At 46.0% G+C, this 23,007-nt stretch overlaps 1 protein-coding gene across 2 annotated transcripts in view; it reads left to right on the top strand.

The window, feature by feature from the left end:
* The window catches only part of IMMT (inner membrane mitochondrial protein), a 512,590-nt gene that overhangs the window by 399,646 nt on the left and 89,937 nt on the right, over window positions 1-23,007 (top strand). The gene's annotated exons all lie outside the window — the stretch shown is intronic.

The raw sequence follows: 23,007 nt of genomic DNA, 5'->3' as shown, positions 1-23,007 counted from the left end.
GTCTAACATATTGAAGAATGAGTGTATGTATGAGTGTCTGGATGAAGGATTTAGTAGGTGCGTGACTGATTGTATGAGTGAGTGATTAAATGTGTCTTACTGAATGCATTGGTTAGTGACTAAACTGTCTGAATGTGTGCATCAGTATGTCTGTTGTTGTGTAAGCTGCTGCATGTGTTGAGCAGTAGCTATATGAGTTGTTATATGGGTTATTGATTGGTTGTCTAAGTATTTGAATGTGAGGGTGAGTATGTGTGTGGGTGGCTGTGAGGTGTATGACTCTGTGCATAGATGTGTGTCCAGTTGATTCACTAGGTATATAGGTTCAAGAGTGCATGTGGAAACAGCTGTATGGGCGGTTGACTGTGTGCATGGGTGTGTAGCTGAGTGAATGGATATATCAGTGCTACATCTCCATGTAAGTACATATATAAAACACAGTGCATGTGAGAGTTGGCATATATAAATGACTAAACATCAGAGCCTGTGATTGCGTAAGTGACTGTATGGATCAATGTGTACTTGTATTAGTGATTGTAAAAGAGAGTAAGTATGTGTTAGTATATGTTTGAATAAGTAAGGTTTAGTGTGTATAAGTTTGTAGTTGAGGAAATGGGAGTGTGATTGATTCTTTGCATAACTGACTAGATGTTTGAGTAACTTTGTGGATGAGTGTCAGCATGTAAGTGTCTGTATAGGTGTATTAGTGGATATGATAGTGTTGTATTGATGAGTGTCTGTATGTATGAGTGATTGTATGGGTGAATGAGTGGATGTGTGTGTAGACCTAGGAATCAGTGAGTGCGTATGTAGTTACTGGTATTGGTGTGTCAATAATTACAGGAATAGTAGTTTGTATTTAACACTGGGTCTATCAAAGGTTAGATTAGAATGTGAGGAGGTGCATCGTATTATCACATGGATTATGTCATCAGTGATGTCATTTGAGATGTCATCAGTGATGTCACTGACCATGTCATGAATGATGTAATATGTGACATCATCAGCAGTGGATTGCGGGCGCGCGAGTTATAGTGAGTCCAACTAACTATAACGTGGAAATTTCAATGGTTTTGTATGAGTGAACTGTTCAGCTAACTATAACTGGTGTGAAACCTATGTTTTTTTTACTGATAAATATATATATATAAATATATATATCTAACATCATCAGTCATAGATTTTTTTTTTAAACCTCGATACATATCCTCAAACAGCAGTCTCTAATTTTTATCAAAAAGGCAGAGTTTAATCACAATCAATTGTCAAGGGACCACAATTTATTCAGAGATAAAAGACTGCAGACCAACAAGTTCCACCAGTGCCTTTTGACCTTGATGAATAATCATCAAAGCTCCCTTTCCCATTCATACTTCTGTTATCCATAGTGCATAGCCATTCGGATCACCATGTGTTCATGTACTCCCCCATAGCCACACAACTACTTGTTATACTTCGATTGATACATATGGAAACTATGTTCACTACCATCTCCCATTTATATAGAAGGGTTGTTACTACTTACTTATGGGTAGGTGAATATGTCATTCTGTTGTGCAAACAATCTTAGTCACTGGGCGCTCTCATACATTTATAAAACTATACTTATATAGTATAGTTTCTAAATATGAGAACACACATAAAAACATCAATGTGCTTTCTAGTTTTTATAATCTGTATCTATATGTTTTCTCCCTCTGTCTCTTTTCTGTCCCAGATCAAGTATTAATGACTTACTCGATAAAATCTCATAGATGGGGATAGAGCTTGTTGTTGTGGGATGACCCCAGTCCTAACTTTTGGATCCCATCAGTCACATCATATGTATGTCGAGGCTCTATTAATAATAACGTTAAAATTAATAACAGGTTCAAACCTCGTGGTCACAAGTTTGCCTGACTTCTCATAAACTATTTTCTAGGCGAAGATACCTACCTCGTATAAAATCAATGAATTATGCCAGCCGTGTTCCAAGCATTTGCTATTATATTGGCTCATGTCAGGCAAAGCTTTTCCTTTTAGAAATCATTTCCTCAATATGAATTCCTTCATATCTTTTCAGATTAGAGCATATTCAATTTAGCTCTAGAATACAAAGGAAAGCCTCAGTTTATAAAAAATAATAATAAATAATAAAGCTTCATCAGTACTCAAAATAACGTAATGCGTTCCAGAATTTTCATAGAAATTGTGGCATATTTTTAAAAACCACAGTACTGGTGGAAGCTTTATTATTACAAAACATGTAAATAAACCTGTAAATAAACTGTATGCATTCAGCAGTTAGGAAAGCAAAAATAAAGTAATTTTTTTTGTAATTATAAAGTGTGCCTGAAAATTTAATTTTTAATAGGATCAAAACAAGTAAAGCCATTTTAATTGGTAATGCACAAGTTGCCTTTCTCGCATCCTTCCGGAAGGCCAACAAAGCGCAGGTTGTTCTGACTGGCACGTCCCTCCCCGTCCTCAACTCGGAGTGCCAGGCCCTTCTGAACGGACTCCATGCTGACCACCTTACGCTTTAGGGCCACAACGTCATCTTCCACCCCCGAGATGCGTGTTTCAGCTTCCGTAATGCGGGACATGGCATTTCGCAGATCCTGGCGCAGCAGTGTGACATCTGACCCCACAGCCCCTATCTTCGCATCCAACATATCCCGGGACTGGGTTATGGCTGCTATTAGGGCCGCGCTATCCGGCCCAATATCCTGGTGGCCGCCCGTCGCCCCTGCACCTCCACTGGGTCCCGTGAACTTGTCGATGGGGCCTTGCTTGGGAGGCCCCCCACCGCTTCCACCTCGTGTCATAGCTACCTGTCGCTGGGGTCTGCCCTTCGGAGGCCAGTCATCGTATCTGCTGGCGGGCCCGCTTCACTATCGCCGGTGCCACGTGTGCGTGTCAAGCCACTTCCGGCAGCTAGCAGGCACCATCCAGTCAGGACCCACGCTCTGCTGTATTGGGTGTTGTGATTGGTGCTGTACTTCTTGAGCTTACCCGCCTCAAAGGTTTCAGCTCTCTTTATAATAATAGTATATATGAATCAAATGCACCAATGCATTTTGACCACCCTGGACTTTGTCATGGTCGGCAAGTCCATTTTCAATTTGACATTACATACATTATATACATTGATGCCTATCCTGCCCACAATGAAGAATTATGGAATTTAAAGTAAAAAAACATTATTATTCTAAAGAAATTAAAAACATAAATGTAAGTTATCGTAAGTGTGTGAAATCCACTGAGCAGTTTAAAAAAAAATTCTTCGATGTGCTCATATAATCACTAAAATGTATAATCACACCTTATTACACCATAGAAATATTAGTGTAGATTCTCTGTAATTCAGACCACTGTACAGTTGTAATTCTGTTTGAGCATGTTCAACTCAGAATTATGTTTCCAAGGTTGTACAACGTACAATTGTAATAATTAATGATTAGTCAAAGTAAAAGGACTTTGCTGATTTAAAGAACAATGATTTGGGTCTTCAATTCACGTGCTCAGACGTCCCTTCGGATGGGATGTCAAAGGAGTCCATATAAGCCCTCCCCTGACGTCAGTTTCTTCTGTGACTACTTTTCACACCAACAACGTGGAGACACTATAGAAACAGCCTACGCAAACAGTGTGCCAAAAAGAGACATCTTTGTATTAAATAGTTACAAAGTTCTAAATAAGGGCACCAGAATTCCATGACAGGGATCTTGTAGGTAACAGGACTTACAGTTCACAGAGCGGGGAGGATGGGTAGGTTGTTAACGAGAGCAAGGCTGGCAGATAAAAGAGGCGCAGTTACTGCCAACCTTGATTTTGGTAATTAAGGACTAGAAGTACAAATTGCATGTTTACGCACCGCTTGCAGGTTTTCATATGTTTATATGCTCCAAATGAATGTCTCCCCCGCAGATGTAGTGGACAAATTCCTAGTTGACCTGCCACCACGCGCGGTTTCCGACGAAGTGCGGGAGCGCCTGGAGCTCCCGCTGACAGAGGAGGAACTGGGCGAACTTAACACGGGCAAGGCCCCCGGACCCAATGTTTTCCCCAGCGAATTTAATAGGAAGTACCGCTTACAGCTCAGTGCCCATTATAGAGCGGCTGTAGAGGAGGCCAGGGAGCGTGGCAGTCTCCCCCCTGACTGGAGACATGCAGAGGTGGTTGTATTTAACAAGTCGGGCCGACCCCCAGAGCAACACGCATCGTACCGTCCAGTTTCCTTGCTAAACGTAGAGGCCAAGATCTTGGCTAAAGAACTAGCCAATCGGCTACTACCCTTTATAGTGGACCTTATCTACCCAGACCAGGCCGGCTTTATGTCCCAGAGGGCGACCAGGCATAATATTCGGAGAGCGCATTGGCCATGGCGGCAACCCGGAGTGCAGGGGTACCGGCGGCGCTCCTGCTAGCCGATATAGACAGGGCATTCGACTCGCTGAGCTGGGTCTACCTGTTCGCCCTCGTGCCGCGGCTTAACTTCGGTCCCCACTTCCTATCGTATCTATGACTGCTATACACAGTTTTGGCAGCCTCGGTCAGAGTGACAGGGGCTATATCTTCCAGATTTTCCATCGGGTGGGGCACCCGGCAGGGCTGCCCCTCTCGCCTTAACTCTTTGCTCTGGCCATGGAGCCGCTGGCTGCGTGGGTGCGCATCGATGCGCAGTTACGGGGGTTCGAATGGGAGCAGGGTCCGTCTGACAGGATTGCGCTATATGCGGATGATGTCCTATTCTTCCTTACTGACATCAATAGGTTGGGCCGTGTCTTATGGAAATCATGCAAATCTTTGGCGAGACATCGGGGCTCTACGTGATCAACCTTGTGGGTGTTGGGGGGGCGCTCAAGGGTGGAGGATTGGACCTCAGCATTACAGGTAGCTGTGGGGGGCATTAAGTACTTGGGGGTATTCCTCTCCGAGACTCCCACGGTCTCCTGGGAGCGGAATGTAGCACCAGTTTGGGAGCGGGTTAGGGCAGATATCCGGACATGGACCCGCATGCCGCTGACCATTTATGGTAAGTCGGCCATCTTTAAGATGGTGGCTCTCCACAGGCTGCTGTATCAATTGCAGAATCACCCCTATCCTGTCCCACCCCACTGGTTTCGACAAGTGGACTCTGTGCTAGGGCAGTTCCGGTAGCGGTGCGCACCTGCTTTCTGTCCTCTTACTGTGGTGGCTTGGCGACCTCTGATATCCTCTCCTACTACTAGGCTTCCCACCTACTAGTTTTAAATGAGTTGTAGTGCGGGACAGGGGAGACCCGGCGTATGCCCTGGAGCGCTTTCTGATGGGTGCCCACACGCTTCACACAATACTATATGCGACACAGATCCGGAAGACCCTACCACCTGTCACACAAATAGTGTTCCGGATCTGGAGGCAGGCCCTGCGGCGTATGGGATGGTGGAACACACTGACAAATGAAACTCCCCTCTGGCGTAAGGGTCGCTTGCCCGGACTGGCGACTTTACAGGGCTTTGGGGGATGGGAAAGCATTGGAATATTTACTCTAGGGGATGTACTGTCAGGGGCGACACTTAAGTCTTTTCAGGAACTGAGCCAGGAGTTTGGTATGCCCCGATCTCAATTTTTTAGGTATCTTCAGTTCCGCCACGCCCTAGCCCTGTGTCTGGAGGGATTGGAATCCCTTGCTGAGTTTAGTCCCTTGGAAGCTAAGGTGTTCATGGGAGACCTGGGGACCAAAAAGATATCGTGCATATACCTGTCCCTTGTTACACACTGTTCTCCCTCGCTACAAAAGCTACGAGAGTCCTGGGATTGGGATGTTGGTGCATTGGAAGAGGAAGATTGGAGGGAGGCATTGGCAGGGCCCCGGGGTGCTGCCATTTCAATGCGCCTACAGCTTATCCAGTTTAAATACCTCCACAGGGTGTACTTCACTAGACAACGCGAGCTGGTCTGATTGCATCTCCAGATTGTCTAGGATGTGAGCACGAAATTGGGACATTCATACACACAGTGTGGAGCTGCAACTTACTTGAAGGGGGTGTGGGATTGTATGTCTGAGTTCCTGGGGTGGGAGCTCCCCCGTACGCCGCAGTTGGGTCTCCTGCATGTAATAGATGGAGTAGGGGGTAACATCTATAAGAGACACTTACTACTGCTGGGCCTCACACTGGCTAAGAGGGACGTGGCCAGAGCTTGGAAAGACACGCCAGCCCCTCTGTAATGGCATGGAAAATAGGGCTCGACTTCTGCATGGGACTAGAACAGCTGATGTTTGTTGCCCGGGGATGTCCACGAAAACACTATAAAATTTGGAAGCGCTGGGCTGACTTTAGGGGCCTGTGGCTTGAGCCTCCGGTGGATCAGGACCCTCCTGTGGAATTATGATGGGGCTACAATGGCAGGTGCATGCATTTTGTACGGTATATATGTAAAGAGCTGGAGACGTGTGATGGAGACCGTGCAACGGGGTTGGGTGGGGTCCGGTTTGGGGGTAGTGACTAATTCTTGCATTTCCTTTGCATATGCCCTTTGATTTTCTCCTATAAGAAAATTGGATTGCAATCTAATTGTTGTGGCCTAATTGACCTGCAGATATCTCTGGGGTACAAAGCTCTGCGTACTGTATGCAAGCTTGAATAAAAAAATGTTGTAAAAGAAATCATTGCCGTGTATAGAAGGGTTTAAGACTTTAGTTACATTATAAATCATTTGTTGATGATACCATACTCATTTTAGTATTTGTGGTGTGTTCTAAGGTGATTTTTTCCCTGTGAAAAATCCTTCTGCTGGGATATCCTGAATCATGTTTGAGAGAAAACTATTTTCTCATACTTTTCCCACAGAGGTTTGGAAGGTGATCTAGAAGCTAAAATGAGAGCATATTTTCTGTAAATTCACATGATCTTTCTCGGTCATGTGAGAATTAAGTCTAACATTCTCAGTAAAACATGTACATCCAACAAGGGCAGAGACTGTCAGTTGATTCCTTTGTTTTCTACTGCAGCTTCCCAGAGTGTGCTAAAGAACAACTAGAGCACTAACAGTCTTACTTACGACAAACGTATTGCACACCTGAAGCCATCTTGATTGGAATAAAGTGGTAACTCTTAAAATATTTAATTTAAAAAGGAACAAAATGAGAGGGTTCATTTTGCCATAGAAATTATGATTAGTGATGCAGAAAGAAAACGTAGGGCACATTTTGTGTGACTTCTCAAATCCTCTTCTATTTCATTAAAAAGAAATTCTGACATGCAGACTGAAACATGCACTTTCAATACCAGCAGCAGACTTCCCTGGTGATCAGTAGCTTTACTACAGTGATCTAATGAGCAACTAGAGTGCTAACATTCTGAATTAATGCAAATGTGTGACACATCTGAATGCCTTCTTGATTGCAACAAAGTAAAAAACTGAAAGTATTACTTACTGTGGAGACTGTAGTAAATGAGGAAATTAGGAAACTTCATAACAAGTCTCCCAAGATTGCCACCAGAGACAAAAGAGCCCACATGTAGCACAAATATGACCCAGATGTAGCCCAAGTATAGTCCAATGACAGAATGTCCTAGAGTGTTCTAAAGAACAACTAGAGCGCTAACAGCCTTACTTATGACAAAAGTATGGCTCACCTGAATCCATCTTGATTGGAATAAAGTGGTAACACTTAAAACATTTAATTTGCAAAGGCACAAAATGAGGGGGTTCATTTTGCCATAGAAATTATTATTAGTGCAGCAGAAAGAAAACTTAGGGCAGACTTCCCTGGTGAGCAGTAGCATTACTACAGTGAACTAATGAGCAACTAGAGTGCGAACATTCTGAATTTATGGCAAATGTGTGACACATCTGAAGGCCTTCTTGATGGAATCAAAGTAAAAAACTGAAAGTATTTCCTACTGAGACTGCAGTAAATGAAGAAAATCAGAAACTTCATAACAAATAGATCTCCCAAGATGGCCACCAGAGACAAAAGAGCCCAAATGTAGCTTGGGGGTTGGTTTGTAACTTTCACAGGTGATTTATGGATTGTGATTTGTCGGAGAATGATCTTCAATGCAATTATGTATATATAATTTCTTTTAAGAGATTATTTTGCTAAAGTGTAATCACCCAGATGTAGCCCGCGTGAAGCCCAATGTCATAATTGTGCAAAACACTTTTTATTTTTGTGTTTTTGCAGTTTTATATAGTGCAGACTGGTCAGGTATTGGAGTGCTTTACACGATCATTGGTTACATCACACACGGACAAATTAATTTTGGTTGTAGACATGGGGAGATTAAGTGATTTGACCAGAATCACAGAATGTCGAGCTGAAGCAGAAACTCCAACCCGGTTCCCCAGTTGCAAAGTCAACTGCTCTCGAAGTAACACCACATCCTCTCCCCTAAGTGCAACATTTAATCAAGTGGTCAACTGGATAAAAAAGATACAGATTACAAAGAATTTAAAGTGCTTTGTCGCTATTTGAAAACTCAAATATGTCCTCCTTTTCGTTTTTTAGAGCACTAACCATACTTTTGATGCAAATAAGTCTCTTATCTATGTAATTTCTAAAGGAAATGCTCTAGGTATTACAGTTTTGATTACATCAAGATGATGTCAGGCGTGCCACACTTTTGTAATAAATCTAGAATATTAGCAATCTCGTTGTTCATTAGGATACTCTTGAGAGGCAGAGGCTAGGGGCACAGACTCAGACAATTGAAGGCAGATAGACGGGTGCAGAGGCAACAATTTGACCACACTGGGCAGGCAGGAAGGACAGTGGCAGCACAACAGACTGTGGAGGGGAGAGGGAAGGGGGGCAGGGGCAACAGACCAACAATACAGGACTGGCAAGAGAGGCTGTGGCAATATAATAGACCATTGTGGGAAGAAGGAAGAGGCAGAAGTAGTACAACCATACCTGCCAACAGACTTGATTCAGCCAGGAAACGCCCAATGTTTTTAAGCCCAAATTGGCTTTATTTGATCTGTCTCCTGTCTACAATCTCCTCTTTTTCAATGTAAGTCAACGGGAAAAATCAATATCCCAGTTTGTTTTCAAAATCTCCCTCTTACCAAGTTCACAATGTTAGCAAATCTGAAAGAGACACTTTAGTAATAGATTCCTTACCTTAGAATATCCCCAGGCATCAGACTGGATCCGGAATGTTTTGCGTAGCAGTACCCTTGCGCGTCGGTAGGCGTCGTCTGCGGCTCTGCGTCTGTCGTCGGCATCGTGGGCGCCGTGATGATGTCGTCGGAGTACTTAGACTCTGCCCCCGCGTGCTGACGTCAGTTCTTCTTTTTTCCGCGCCAGCAAGCGCAGATCTGGAAAAAGCAGTAACCCTTAGTCAATTTTTTACTAGCTTTTTGGATCATTTTTGATCATTTCTCGAAGTCTTACGACTCCATTCGGTGCCGTGGGGATGCCTGGATTCAAGCACTGCGAGGATTGCGACCGCACGATGTCGGTCACGGATCCTCACCACCTGTGCCTAACTTGTCTAGGCGTCGACCACGACGACCAGGCCTGCTCCGACTGCCGGGCCCTCTCTTTTCGAAAGCCAGGCGGGAGCGGTCCCGCAGGCGACTCGAGCTCCGGCAGTCGGCCCCGTGCCGCGAGAGGTCCCGGTCCCACGGGAGGTCAAGGGACAGGTCGCAGGCCCGGAGCCACCACAGCTCCGAGAGTAGGCACCACTCCTCCGGGTCGAAGTCGTCGTCAGGTAAGAATCACAAGAAGTCTAAGAGGCGTCATCGCTCTTCTGACTCCCCGCGACGCGGCGTTCGGGTGACACTCTGCCGGAGTCACGGGCGTCACGGTCTGCCCCACACCCTCCGGTCCCTGGGCAAGACGCGACGCCTGGGGAGATCGAGAGCTTCCTCATGGCCATGAGGAACCTCTCTTCCCCGACGGGTTCCGTGGCGTCTTCGGGCCCAGCGGACCCGCCTGGGGCCCCTAGCGGGTCGGGGGCTTCGGCTCAGACGCCGTAGAGTGCTTCGGCCCGACGCCGCCGCCTTCGGGCCCGGCGCCGCAGGACCCCACTGGACCCGCTTTGGGATCCGGGTCGTCGCCGGTGGACCTTACGACCCTCCTAGTCCGTGCTTCTCGGCCCATGTAACTCCAGTGGGGGGCAGGGTTTGCCATCACCACTCTCACTGGTGCTCTGTCACTTCGGACAGGTGGCTGCTGCAGATCGTCCGGAGGGGCTACTCCCTCCCCTTCGAGACGACCCCTCAAGCCATACCACCGCGTATCCAGGAGAAAGTTTGGGCCCTCTTGACCAAGGGGGGCCATCGAGCGCGTTCCTGGGCCAGAAGTAGGACGTGGTTGCTACTCCCACCACTTTCTGGTACCCAAGAAGGGCAAAGGGGGCCTACACCCTATATTGGACCTACGGAACGTCAACGGCTTCCTCCGGAAGGAGAAGTTCAAGATGCTGACTCTGGTCTCTGGACCCAGGAGACTGGATGGTAGCGTTGGACTTGCAGGATGATTATTTCCACATCCCTGTCCTGCCGGCGTTACCTGCGGTTCACGGTAGGCCACAAGCACTTTGTTTACCGTGCTCCCCTTCGGCCTTACCAGTGCCCCACGGGTGTTCATGAAAGTGATGGCGGTGGTCGCAGCTCATCTGCGCAGTTTACGGGTTTCAGTCTTCCCCTACCTCGACGACTGGTTGTTGAAGGTGGGCTCGCCCCAAACAGTCGACAGCCACCTCCAGACGACGGCAGACCTCTTGCACCAGCTGGGGTTCTCCATCAATGTGCCGAAGTCACACCTGTGCCCCTATCAGAAGCTCCTTTTCATCGGAGCGGTTCTCGACTCTGCGCAGTTTCGGGTTTACCCGCCCGAACAGCGGGTTCGGGATATACAGGCTCTCATCCCAATCTTCCAGCCTTTATCCCAAGTCTCGGTCTGGTTGACGCTGCGGCTTCTGGGGCTGATGGCTTCCTGCATCCTTCTGGTGCATCACGCCCGTTGGCGGATGCGGGCTCGGCAGTGGGACCTGAAGTTTTAGTGGGCCCAGCATCAGGGCAACCTGTCCGACCATGTCCTGATCTCGGAGGGCAATGCGAGACAGCTGCAGTGGTGGCTCACGGACCGCGATCGGGTCAGTGGCAGATCCCTTTCCCTTCCCCAACCGGAGCACGTAGTTGTGACGGACGCGTCCCTCCAGGGCTGGGGAGGCCACATGGGAGAGGCGGAGATCAGAGGCCTCTGGTCTCCGGCAGAGTCCCGGCTCCATATCCACCTTTTGGAGCTGCGGGCGATTCGTCTAGCACTGAAGGCATCCCTCCCCTCTGTCCGAGGGAGTGCAGCGCATGTGTTCACGGACAACACCACCGCCATGTGGTACTGCAACAAACAGGGCGGGGTGGGGTCGTGGACCCTCTGCCAGGAGGCTCTGCGCCTCTGGCAATCGCTGGAACATCAGGGCGTGACCCTGGTGGTTCAACACCTGGCAGGTTCTCTGTCGCCAGTGCATGATGGATCACGAATGGCGTCTGAACTCTGACGTGGCCCAAGGTCTCTTTCTGCAGTGGGGAGAGCCTTGGTTAGATCTATTAGCCTCCGAAGAGAACGCGCAATGTCATCAGTTCTGCACGTTGGAATTTTCAAGGCCCCACTCGCTCGGAGACTCTTTTCGTCGCGAGTGGAGTTGCGGTCTGTTGTACGCCTTTCCGCCTATACCACTTCTGCCCAGAGTGCTGAAGAACATCAAGCGCGACCGGGCACAAGTCATCCTTGTGGCCCTGGACTGGGCACGAAGGTACTGGTATCCCGAGCTACACAGTATGTCAGTCGATCCCCCGGTTCGTCTGCCTCTTCAGGAGGACCTTCTGTCGCAGCAGCAGGGGACGGTCCTCCACCCGAACCTGTCCAGTCTCCACCTTCATGCTTGGAGATTTAGCGGCGACAGTTGAGGCAATTTGACTTGCCTCCTGAAGTCTGTAACATCATTCTGGCAGGCAGGCTTCCCTCCACAAAGTCCGTATAGGCCTGCAGGTGGAACAGATGTGTGGCATGGTGCACAGCAAAGGCTGTGGATCCTCTCTCTGCCCCTCTTTCTGAGGTTCTTCCCTTCCTTCTTTCTCTTGCCCAGCAGGGCTCTGCTCTTGGCACTATCAAGAGCTACCTTTCTGCCCTTTCAGCCTTTCTAAGGCTGCCTGATCAACCTTCTTTGTTCAAGTCCCCTATTGTTAATCGTTTCCTGAAAGGCATCACACATACGTTTCCACCTGTTCCCTTCGTGATGCCTCAGTGGGACTTGAACCTGGTTCTTACATTTCTGATGTGTGCTCCCTTTGAGCCACTTCGCAACTCTGAAGACTGCTTTCCTGGTTGCCATCACCTCTGCCAGGAGAGTGAGTGAGCTCCAGGCTCTTTCTTCTAAACCTCCTTTCCTTTCTGTCCATCCGGACAAGGTTGTGTTGCGGACAAAACCCTCTTTCCTGCCAAAGGTAGTCATAGCCTTCCACATTGGGCAGTCCATCACCTTGCCCGCCTCCGCATCCCTCAAAAGAGGAAGAGCGGCTCCACAGTCTGGATCCAAAACGTGCGCTTTCATTCTATTTGGATCGCACACACCAGTTCCGGATGGATGACCAACTCTTTGTTGGTTACGCGGGCGCTAAGGGAAGAGCGGTGCACAAACGAACCATCTCTCGGTGGATCGTGTTGTGCATCCAAGTGTGCAACTCCTTGGCTAAAAAGGAACCTCCTGCTGGGCTGAGGGCCCATTCCACTCAGGCCACGGCGACTACTACTGCCCTGGGCCGAGGAGTCCCCTTGCAGGACATATGTCAGGCAGCTACATGGGCCTCGCTGCACACGTTCGCAAGACTCTACTGCCTGGACAGCCAAGTCCGGAGGGATGGCTTCTTTGGCCGTTCCGTCGTCCAGGACTTTCTGGTGTGATTATTGGTTCGCAGACCCACCACCGGGGTTGGTATTGCTGGGGTATCTATTCTAAGGTAAGGAATCTATCACTAACGTGTCTCTTTCAGATGCACAAGTTACTACTTGTGTAACGATATATCTGTAAGAGACATTAGTTAGTGATAGATTCCTTACTGACCCACCCATCCTCCCCGTTCTGCGAACCGATATCTAGGGTTAAGGTCATCCCCTTTCAGGGCCCTAGTTTCAATGGCACCAGTGTTGGTTTTTAGCATAGCTCTGCGTTTCTGGCGCGGAAAAGCTGTGTAAGAACCGACGTCAGCACGCGGAGGCGGCGTCTAAGTACTCCGACGACATCATCACGGCGCCAACGACAGACGCGGAGCCGCAGACGACGCCTACCGACGCTCAAGGGTACTGCTCCGCAAAAATTTCCGGATCCAGTCTGACGCCTTGGGATATTCTAAGGTAAGGAATCTATCACTAACTAATGTCTCTTACAGATATATTGTTACACAAGTAGTAACTTGTGTGTTAGTATGCGTTTATAGTATATGGGGAGTGGGAAGCGAACTACTCACCCCTACTGGTCTGAAGATCTGGGATTAAACTGTGAGCCTAAATTGTGAGCTCATTGCTGTAAAGTGATGTGCTCTGGGCACTGTACCATACCTGTGGAAGTAGTGTTAGTTTGCGTTTATACAATACAGGGAGTGGGGAAGCGAACTACTCACCCCTACCGGTCTCAAGACTCGTGGATGAAACCATGAGCTCATTGCTGTAAAGTCATGTGCTCTGTGTAGTATTCCAATGTAAGTCATAGTAGAATGTAAGTCATAGTAGAATGTTAGTATGTAATTCTACTAGAATGTAAGTATGTAATGTTAGAATGTAGGGCTGTCATGAGGGGTACCTTGCAGAGTTTGTACATGTGCTGGAGAAGACGGTTGCCTTGCTGTCTGCTCCTGTTGATGGCTGTTTCAGGTGTCTTCTTTTCCTGTAATACATATACTGATCAATCCACTGCTGTCTGCCTCTTCACTACATAAATTTGGCGACGAGCGGGAGAAGGTAAAAAGAAGGCAGCACTCACCAATATTTCAAAATTGCTTGCGTTGTGCTGAAGACCCGTTTTCTTCATGTAGCTGTTTCTACCCATGCCAGGGTCATCGGCTCGTTTAACTATGTCATCTGACTTGTGGTAGGATTTACATTTTTTGATTTTGCGCTTCCTCTGCTTCTTCACTACATTCTGGTCGCTGTACTTTACGAGTGTAAGTAGTGTTAGTATGCGTTTATTCTAACAAATGCATCATGGTCGTAGGGAGGGCGACCTCTCAGGCGCAGCTCATACAATGTTCCGGGATAGTATTCGCGGGACATTAATGTTTGCTATTAGAGGGCGGGTGCATGGCTTCCACCCTGTGATAGTAAATCCTTGTTTGACTACTTGAAGCGAGAGGAGGAAAACCTTGTATCGCTTTAATAGAGGGGATGCGGATGGTAAAATTGAGAGAACCTAACCCCCCCCCCCCCCCCCCCCCCCCCAAAAAGCGGGGTCCCACCCGTTCATTTAAATAAGTCCCCTGGTGGGTAATGTTTTGAGGCCAATCCGCAATATAATAATTGAAGTCTCTGTAGGACTAGGGATCTTAATGTCACATGTAAATTAGGCGCGGAAGGGCACAGAGACGTTTCGCAGCCTAGGGGACCGCCACCTTCCCGGGTATTGTTTACTAATTGTTCAAGGGGGTTTTGACGCCAACTGAAGTCCGGGGAACGCCACACTCTGGGGCTTTACTTAAATATACTGGGTGGGCCTCGACAGTCCCTGAAGCCTCGGTGGTCCTAGGCAGGATCTTATTGATTCTGTAATCACACGGGCAGTACTCATGGTGTTATAAAGTGATACACTCATAGAACTCTTGCAGTTGTAGAATTACCTAGGCTTCATTTGTGTAATAATCAGTTGGATTATGTTTGGTAGGTGCACTGTAATATTACAAAGGTTTGCCCTCATAATCTCCTATAAACAGATGATTTTCACAATAAACTATAGACAAGTGTTGTCAGAAAAAGATCTATACACTCAGTTATTTATTTGAAAAAAGTAACCTTTATTAAAACACAAATAAATAGAAATGTAAGTTTAATAGAACAAACAGTATAATATAAAAAACGTGGGTTGGACTCCAGTGGAAGCAGCGTAGAAAACCTGCAAGACAAAAATGAAACATAAGTATGTGTGCTATGTGGCAGGGGTAAAGAAAGGTAGTCCGAATGAAAGGACAATAGTGAGAATGGGAGCGAGTGGTTGGAAGGGAGAAGGGGGGAGTCAAAAGAAGATAGGGTCTGGGAGACAGAGCGTCGGCCTACTGCACCCAGCCCTCAGTGTTTACCCTCCTGTCGCCCGTTTGTCTAGAACGCTGAGGTCCGCGAGAAAAAGTGTGGTCCAGCAAGTCCCTAAAATGAAACATATGAGGCCGGAGATTAGGGGCCATGTTATGAAGGAACTGCGATAACATTATCGCCGCTTTAGCGGCAGGAAACTGGTGCTAAAGTGGCGATAAGGGGCTTGATAATATGCCCTTGTAAATTCCCATAGAAGCCCAGGTTCTGGTGTGAACCTGGGCTTCTATGGGAATTCACATTCACAGTTTCCTGCCGCTAAAGCGGCGATAAGATGGTCCTACATTATTAGCTACTGGAAAATCGCTCGCCTGCACCTGAGCACCCAGGGTGCTGCACCCCAGCCCCTTTTCCCGCACTGTGCTCAATTGTAGGCCCTGCACACCAAGGCTTCACTGCTCACCTGCCACCACCGGTGTGTCCCACGACGTGTTAGTGCAAGCTCCAAGTCCAGGGTACGTTTGTACGGTAGGAGAGCAGGTCTCCGGTCGGGGACGTGGTCTTGATACCATGATGGAAGGCGTCAGAACGCCCAGGGCATCATTGTGGGGTGAGCTTCTGCTTCGCCCATCTTGAGCCAATCAATTCAGTGTCTGAAAAGGGAAAAATAATTTAATGGTGGAAGCGTCTGGAGGTAATTGAAGGTTTATTTCAAGCTTAATGGAAAACAGGAGTTGAGTGCATCCTTCATTTTTGAAGTACGATCTACCAACTATTAGTGGTAATCGTGGTTCAAAGAGGAGTTGGAGTTTACAAGAATACACAAGAATTAATAATAATACGTTATACGAAGCTTCACATAAAAAGGAACAGAGTGCATGGTAGAAGCATAATGTGCGCGTGTAATGCAGTGGCGGAAGGCTGTGTGCATGTACACTTAGTGACGAGCTGACTACAGTGCCCTAAAAGCCAACGCCACGTGCCTGTAGGGCAGCGCTGCCTGCTCGCCCAGGCTTACAGTACGGTCCAGCAGGTCTTTAAAATGCGACAGAGATGAGACTGAATCAGGTCAGAGATCACATCATTACGCACAGCAACATCGGTTATTTACACGTGCGCACTCAGACTGATCCACCCCACCCCTCTCGCAGCACCGCACTCAACACGTGTCTGTAGGGCAGCGCTGCCCGCTGGCTCAGGCCTACAGTACGGTCCAGCAGATCTTTAAAATGAGACAGAGATGAGACTGAATCAGGTCAGAGATCACATCATTACGCACGGCAACATCGCTTGTTCGCACCTGCACAGCCAGTCTGATGCACCTCATCCCTCCCGCCGCACCGCGCTCAATTGGAACCCATGTGCACCCAGGCCGCTCTGCTCACCTGCTGTCATAGTTGTGTGAGCAAACACAACGGACAGCAGCAGTGCTCACAATTCAGCTGGAGTGACGATTTCAGGTTGGTGTAGACCTCATGGATCCCTTTCGAAGATGACGGGCAGTAGGGCTCACAATTTACAGCCAGTGGTGATTGTCAGGATGGTGTACACCTCATGGATCCCTTTTTTTTATTACGCATTGTGATATGCGAGGTGGATGCGGCCATATCACCTGAGGCAGTGTGGAAGAAGAGGGACATGTGGCGTCGTGGTTATCCTATTTATACATACGCACAGTCGGCTGGGCTTGCGTATGCCAGGCCAGCGTAGGGGTTTGAATAATTATTCCGGGAACCTGGGCGTTGTTCAGTTCCTACCTGGCCAGGAAGTCTACTTATATGTGTTTGTTTTGTAATTTACATTAGTGTAGCATGTGTCAGGAGGGCGGCAACTGTTGCTAATGAGATGGTGTTTGAAAAGATTGAATGGCAAAGATCACATGTCGTTGTCAAGGTTGTGGATATGCGCAGACACGCATGCCAATGGTGTGCGGTATTATTGAAAGTGTTGTTATCGCGAAGAGTACACATGGGAATGTGCTCGGATGGAGGGAGGATCAGCAGTGAGGCAATGTCATACACAGTGATAACGCACATTACAGAGCGTACAGCTAAAGAAATCTACACATTGCTGTTTACTGTTTGTCACATGTGATCTAGGATGTGCACTCTGCCCGTGGCTCCTGATACTTCTTAGAGCCATGAATACCCAGGCCGAAATGGAGCACAATAATGTGCACATTCACACACCAGGGGCATTGTGTAACCCACATTTGTTTTTTGATGGAATGTTTGAGTTGCATGGCAATCACACGTGGAAGGCTAATGTACAGACCATGAATATTGATCAAGATGATCGTTGCATGTTGTGTGTAGTATAAGATATGTGTATACAGGAAAACACTTCTCAAAAAAGCTTTCTAAGCAGAAGAGGTGTATCATCAAACGCTGGAGAGAGAATGACTAAAATGGGTGGGGTCGTACCACTGTTACAATGGGAAATGTTGTGAAGCAATCAAATGCTTTTTTAAGGTTGCATGGCAATCTCGTACCAAGCGCGCAAGGAGGCTGCACTCGACGCGATTGTGACAAAATATATTTATCATAATATACGTTTATTACAGTTAGAAATATATAAATGCTTAAAATATCTTAGATTATCGCTTGCTCTCATGTACTGTTTAAAGTTATTTAGATATACTTTTGAGACCAAAAAAAACCCAGGGAATGGCGTACCCAGCGCGACCCCATACGTACATGACAGAACGCGTGACTTGGTACTGCGTACGTGTCGGATACCAAAGTAGCTGCTGGGGTGACCATGGGTATATGGTGTTATTCGGGACGCGGTGAACTGGTCGGATACGAAATGCGCATCATTTATGAGTTTAGCAATATGGTGGATAGGATTCGCGTAGTGATGGAGCTTGGTAGGCTACCGGTATGGGAGTGCAGTTTTCTGAAAAAAAAAGTATATATATAAATATAAATATTTATTCGGGAAGATATAAAACATTACATCATTTTTAAAGGAAAAAAAAAGTAGAATAGAGTTCCAAAAGATGTAGAAAAAATATAGGTTTTAAAAACATTAAAATATGAAATTAACATTTAAAAAACCTTTGAAATTCACTGAAAAAACCATAGGTTTCACACCCATTCTAAAATGCTGACTACTATTTTTGAAACCATACACAGAAGAATGCCATATACTACTTAGCACTCACTATTTCCTAGGTCTACACACACATCCAGTCAGGTATAAATGTAGTTACTCATCAGTACAGGACTATAATATGCACTTGTACATCTATACATGCTGTCACACTCTGCCACTCATCCATAGTTACTCACACACCTAGTCAGTAATGCAAAGAATCTATCACATACCCATTTACTCATGTATACCGTTATGCACACCAACTTTGTTATTTTTAGACACACCACATCACTTATTTATACAGATACTAACACATATTTACTGTCTTATACAATCACTGATAGAAGCAGACACTTATTCATGCACCCACTCTTCAAATAACTTAGTCTCACGTATGCTCATTTATATACTCCAACACTCACATATAGTGCCTTAAAACATATGTAGTTAGTCACAGATATACCACTGAGACATGTATTCACTCGCCAACACACCCATAGAAACACTAACTCACCCACTCAGCCCTTCCCGGGTGCACTTTTTAATCCATACAACCACTGAATCACCCACTCAGACATCTATGCACAGACTCATACACTCACACAGACACTCGGGGACCCATACAGATACTCAGACAACAAATCAATAACCCAAATAGACACACATGTAGCTATTCAGCAACCCAGAAAAGGGGGTGGTGATGAACAGAGTGTCTGAATTAAGCAGACCACTCTTACCCAGTCCAAAGATCAGGGCTTGATCCATCACCGTTATTTATCTCACTGCACCATCCCAGCTCAGAACCTGGCTATATGCAAATCAGTCTGTCCCTGGCCCAGTGCATCATGGGAACAGGGCAGACTAAACTACCAAGCCAATTCTTCACCAGAAAGGAGACAAGCTACCGGGGACCGGTTTCTGGCATTTCAGCCGTCTTCGGCCCGGCTTGCTTGAATCCTGATGGAGCAGTGAGAAAGGGACTCATGTCTGAGTATACCCTGCCACACCTATAGTGGCCAAGGACCATTCAGAAAAGGGGTGGTGATGAACAGAGTGTCTGAATTAAGCAGACCACTCTTACCCAGTCCAAAGATCAGGGCTTGATCCATCACCGTTATTTATCTCACTGCACCATCCCAGCTCAGAACCTGGCTATATGCAAATCGTGGAAGGGTATACTCAGATGTGAGTCCCTTGCTCATTGCACCATCAGGATTTAAGCAAGCCGGGCCGAAGACGGCTGAAATGCCAGAAACCGGTCCCCGGTAGCTTGTTTCCTTCCCAGTATAAGAATTGGCTTGGTAGTTTGGTTTGCCCTGTTCCCATCATGCCCTGGGACAGGAACAGACTAATTTGCATGTAGCCAGGTTCTGAGCTGGGATGGTGCAGTGAGCTAAAAAACGGTGATAGATCAAGCCCTGATCTTTGGACTGGGTAAGAGTGGTCTGCTTAATTCAGACACTCTGTTCATCACCACCCCCTTTTCTGAATTATTCAGCAACCCATGCAGTTGCTTACACACCAATGGAGAGACTAATACAGACTTTCACACAGTTACTCACTAACCCATGCATTCAGTAAGACATGTTCAATCACTCACTTATACAGTCAGTCACGCATCTATGAATTAATTCCTTTAGGCACTTGTAAATGCATTCATTCTTTAATACACCTTGTTGTGTGTGTGTGTGTGTGTGTGTGTGTGTGTGTGTGTGTGTGTGTGTGTGTATATATATATATATATATATATATATATATATATATATATATATATATATATATATATATATATATATATATATATATATATATATATATATATATATATATATATATATATATATATATATATATATATATATATATATATATACTGGCGGTCGCCAGTAGGTATATATAGTTAGGACCTAGTTACCATAGGAAATTCCGAACATTCTATTGGGAATAACTTTGGCGCCGATTGAGGGATCTGCCTGTTATTTTCCTTAAATTTGCCTCGCTGCACTCCGCTCCTTCTCTGAAAGTTTCGGGGGGATTCGTCAAGCGGGGGCCGAGAAAAAAGGGGGGTCCCAAAACGTGTTTTACCCATGTTAATTTCCATAGGGACATTCTGACAAGGCTACAGCTCGAACGGCTGAATGGAATTATACCAGATTTGGCAAATTGGTAGGGACGGATATGCGGCAGTGCCTTTTGTATGTTTGGTGTAAATCCCTCCAGTAGTTCTTGAGAAAATTGAATTTGAAATTTCTCAAATGCCATTTTCTATGGGACCTTTAGACACGGCTACAGCCCGAACGGCTGAACGGAATTACACCAAACTTGGCAAAATGGTAGGGACAGGTATGCAGATGTGCCTTTGCTATGTTTGGTGAAAATCCCTCCAGTAGTTCTTGAGAAAATTGAATTTGAAATTTTTCAATTGGCATTTTCTATGGGACCTTTAGACACGGCTAAAGCCCGAACGGCTGAACGGAATTACACCAAACTTGGCAAAATGGTAGGGACAGGTATGCAGTAGTGCCTTTTCTATATTTGGTGAAAATCCCTCCAGTAGTTGTTGAGAAAATTGAATTTGAGCAAATTATATATCTATATGCGCTCACCGTACGCGCACCGTACGCGTACCCTTACGTGCACAAGCGAGTTTCTGATTGGCTGGCAGTCGACTGTCAACATTCCAAACTGTCCAAACCAGGAAGTGTTGGCCACCATCTTGTTTTTCAGGAGAACTGAGGCACAAGAGAGCCAGAAACAAGAGTGGAAAACACGAAAAGGGGGCAGGGTAGAGACCCCCCAACCCTCTAGCCCTTCTCAGGGGGTCCCAAAAGGACCCCCAAGGGCAAAAAAAATAAAATTGCGCGGTACGCGTACCGTGCGCGTACCCCACGATTGTAAAAAAAAAAAATTTATATAAGGACTGAAACCTATGGTTTTTTCAGTGAATATATATATATTTGGAGCTGGATTGTTTGTTCATTGATTCAGCACTGGTGGTTCAAGCGCTGTTCACGTAACACCAGTCAGCTGTGGCTCTTCCTTCTGACCACGTATGTTTGGAGGAGTATGGTAATGCTAAAGGTGGAGCCCCCAGAGTGGATTCCAGGAAGAGGACTTAGGATGACAGCAGTGGGAAGTCAAGGATCCCGCAGCGGGGCGGTTTTTGCAACTGCCAGTGCGTTTCCCCAGCTAGAAATACCTTGCCTGATAGTCTGGTGCCCTCTGGTGACTGGGCACCGTGGACGCCAATGCGGAAGTGGTGAGAGCTGTGTGGCATATCTAGTTTTTTTGTTTATTGGTCTCCTTCGATCCTGGGCCTGTGCTTGTTGTTATTGACATCTAACGCTGAACACCGAGCACGAGTTTGAAACTCTCCCTTCAATGGTTTTTTTTTTATATATGAATCTTGTGTTTGGTACTATTCTGATTTGGGCCCCGAGGAGATGGACTATGAACATTGACTCTGTCAGTCATGGGCCACTCCCCAAGGATTTCCGCTTTTCATCGGTCCACTGAGTGCCTTATGGGAGCTGTAGTTTTGTGGGGGATTGAGCGTGCTCCTGCCGGCATATAATAGCGTTGAAAAATCACAACTTTGTGTTTATCCTGGCCATGTGGAATTGCTCACTTACGCTATGACCCTAGCAACGTGGACGCTGGGAGGAAATCACTGGCATTAATCAGAATTGCTTTTTGCAATGGATTGAATGTGAAGCAACCTCTAGCATCGAACATTTTGGTGCTTTAAGCAAAAGGCTGTTCGCTTGTAAAGCATTCTTTGACCAGGCCAGTTCAAGTTTTAATATAATTAACCTTATTAGGGGGGACTTTGCTACAGATATGCAATGTTAATTTACAGCGTGTTATTTTATTTTAAGATTTTAGCATATATTTGAGCAATTGGCGGCCTAATCAACATACTTTCATTGTTGCCGTCCATGCAGGAGACATGAATTTTGTGAACCAATATACGTTTATATGCACACAGAAGAGAAAAGTGTTAGGACATTGCCAGTTACACAGACATAGTAAATTATAGAGTTTTTGTCTTCTATTGTTTGCATTAGGCAAAGTTGGCAAAACATCTGATTTGTCTCAATGGCATTAGTGACACTTACCATGTGTTTAACGTATATCAACTCAGTTAACTCTTTCAGATATTCCATACTGGTGCAATGTGTTTAAACGTTAGTATTTTATTTATGTCCATTGCATACCTGCAGGGGATGGGCTATACATTTTCACACTGTTTGGTTGCCAATTTGATTGACAAAGGTTCCTTAAGCCCTGGGTCGAGGGAGACCTGGAAAAGTAAAAATGCCATATTCCTGCAGTTTTCGAGTACATGCCTTCTTCTTTGGGAGCTGGATTGTTTGTGTGTGTGTATATGTATATGTATATGTATGTATATATATATATATATATATATATATATATATATATATATATATATATATACATATATACATATATACATATATACATACATAATGCATTCTGGGGAAAGGCGTGCCTTCCAGGTTTTAAAGGGTTGGGCTCCTTTTTTTAACGGTGTTCAGCCTAGGCTTCACCGGCTTCTTTTTTACCTTCATATTCTGTGCTGATAGGGCTTTTCTTTGTATCTGAATGCTGCAATGCAGTTCTAGGAGTATAATCTGAAGAGTTATTTTGAACATGCATGAAATAATGAGGCC

The sequence above is a fragment of the Lissotriton vulgaris genome, chromosome 3_2, assembly GCF_964263255.1.
Source record: "Lissotriton vulgaris chromosome 3_2, aLisVul1.2, whole genome shotgun sequence".
Classification (NCBI taxonomy): Eukaryota; Metazoa; Chordata; class Amphibia; order Caudata; family Salamandridae; genus Lissotriton; species Lissotriton vulgaris.
Note: the sequence above shows the minus strand (reverse complement) of the source record. Positions and strands in the feature narration are given on the sequence as shown.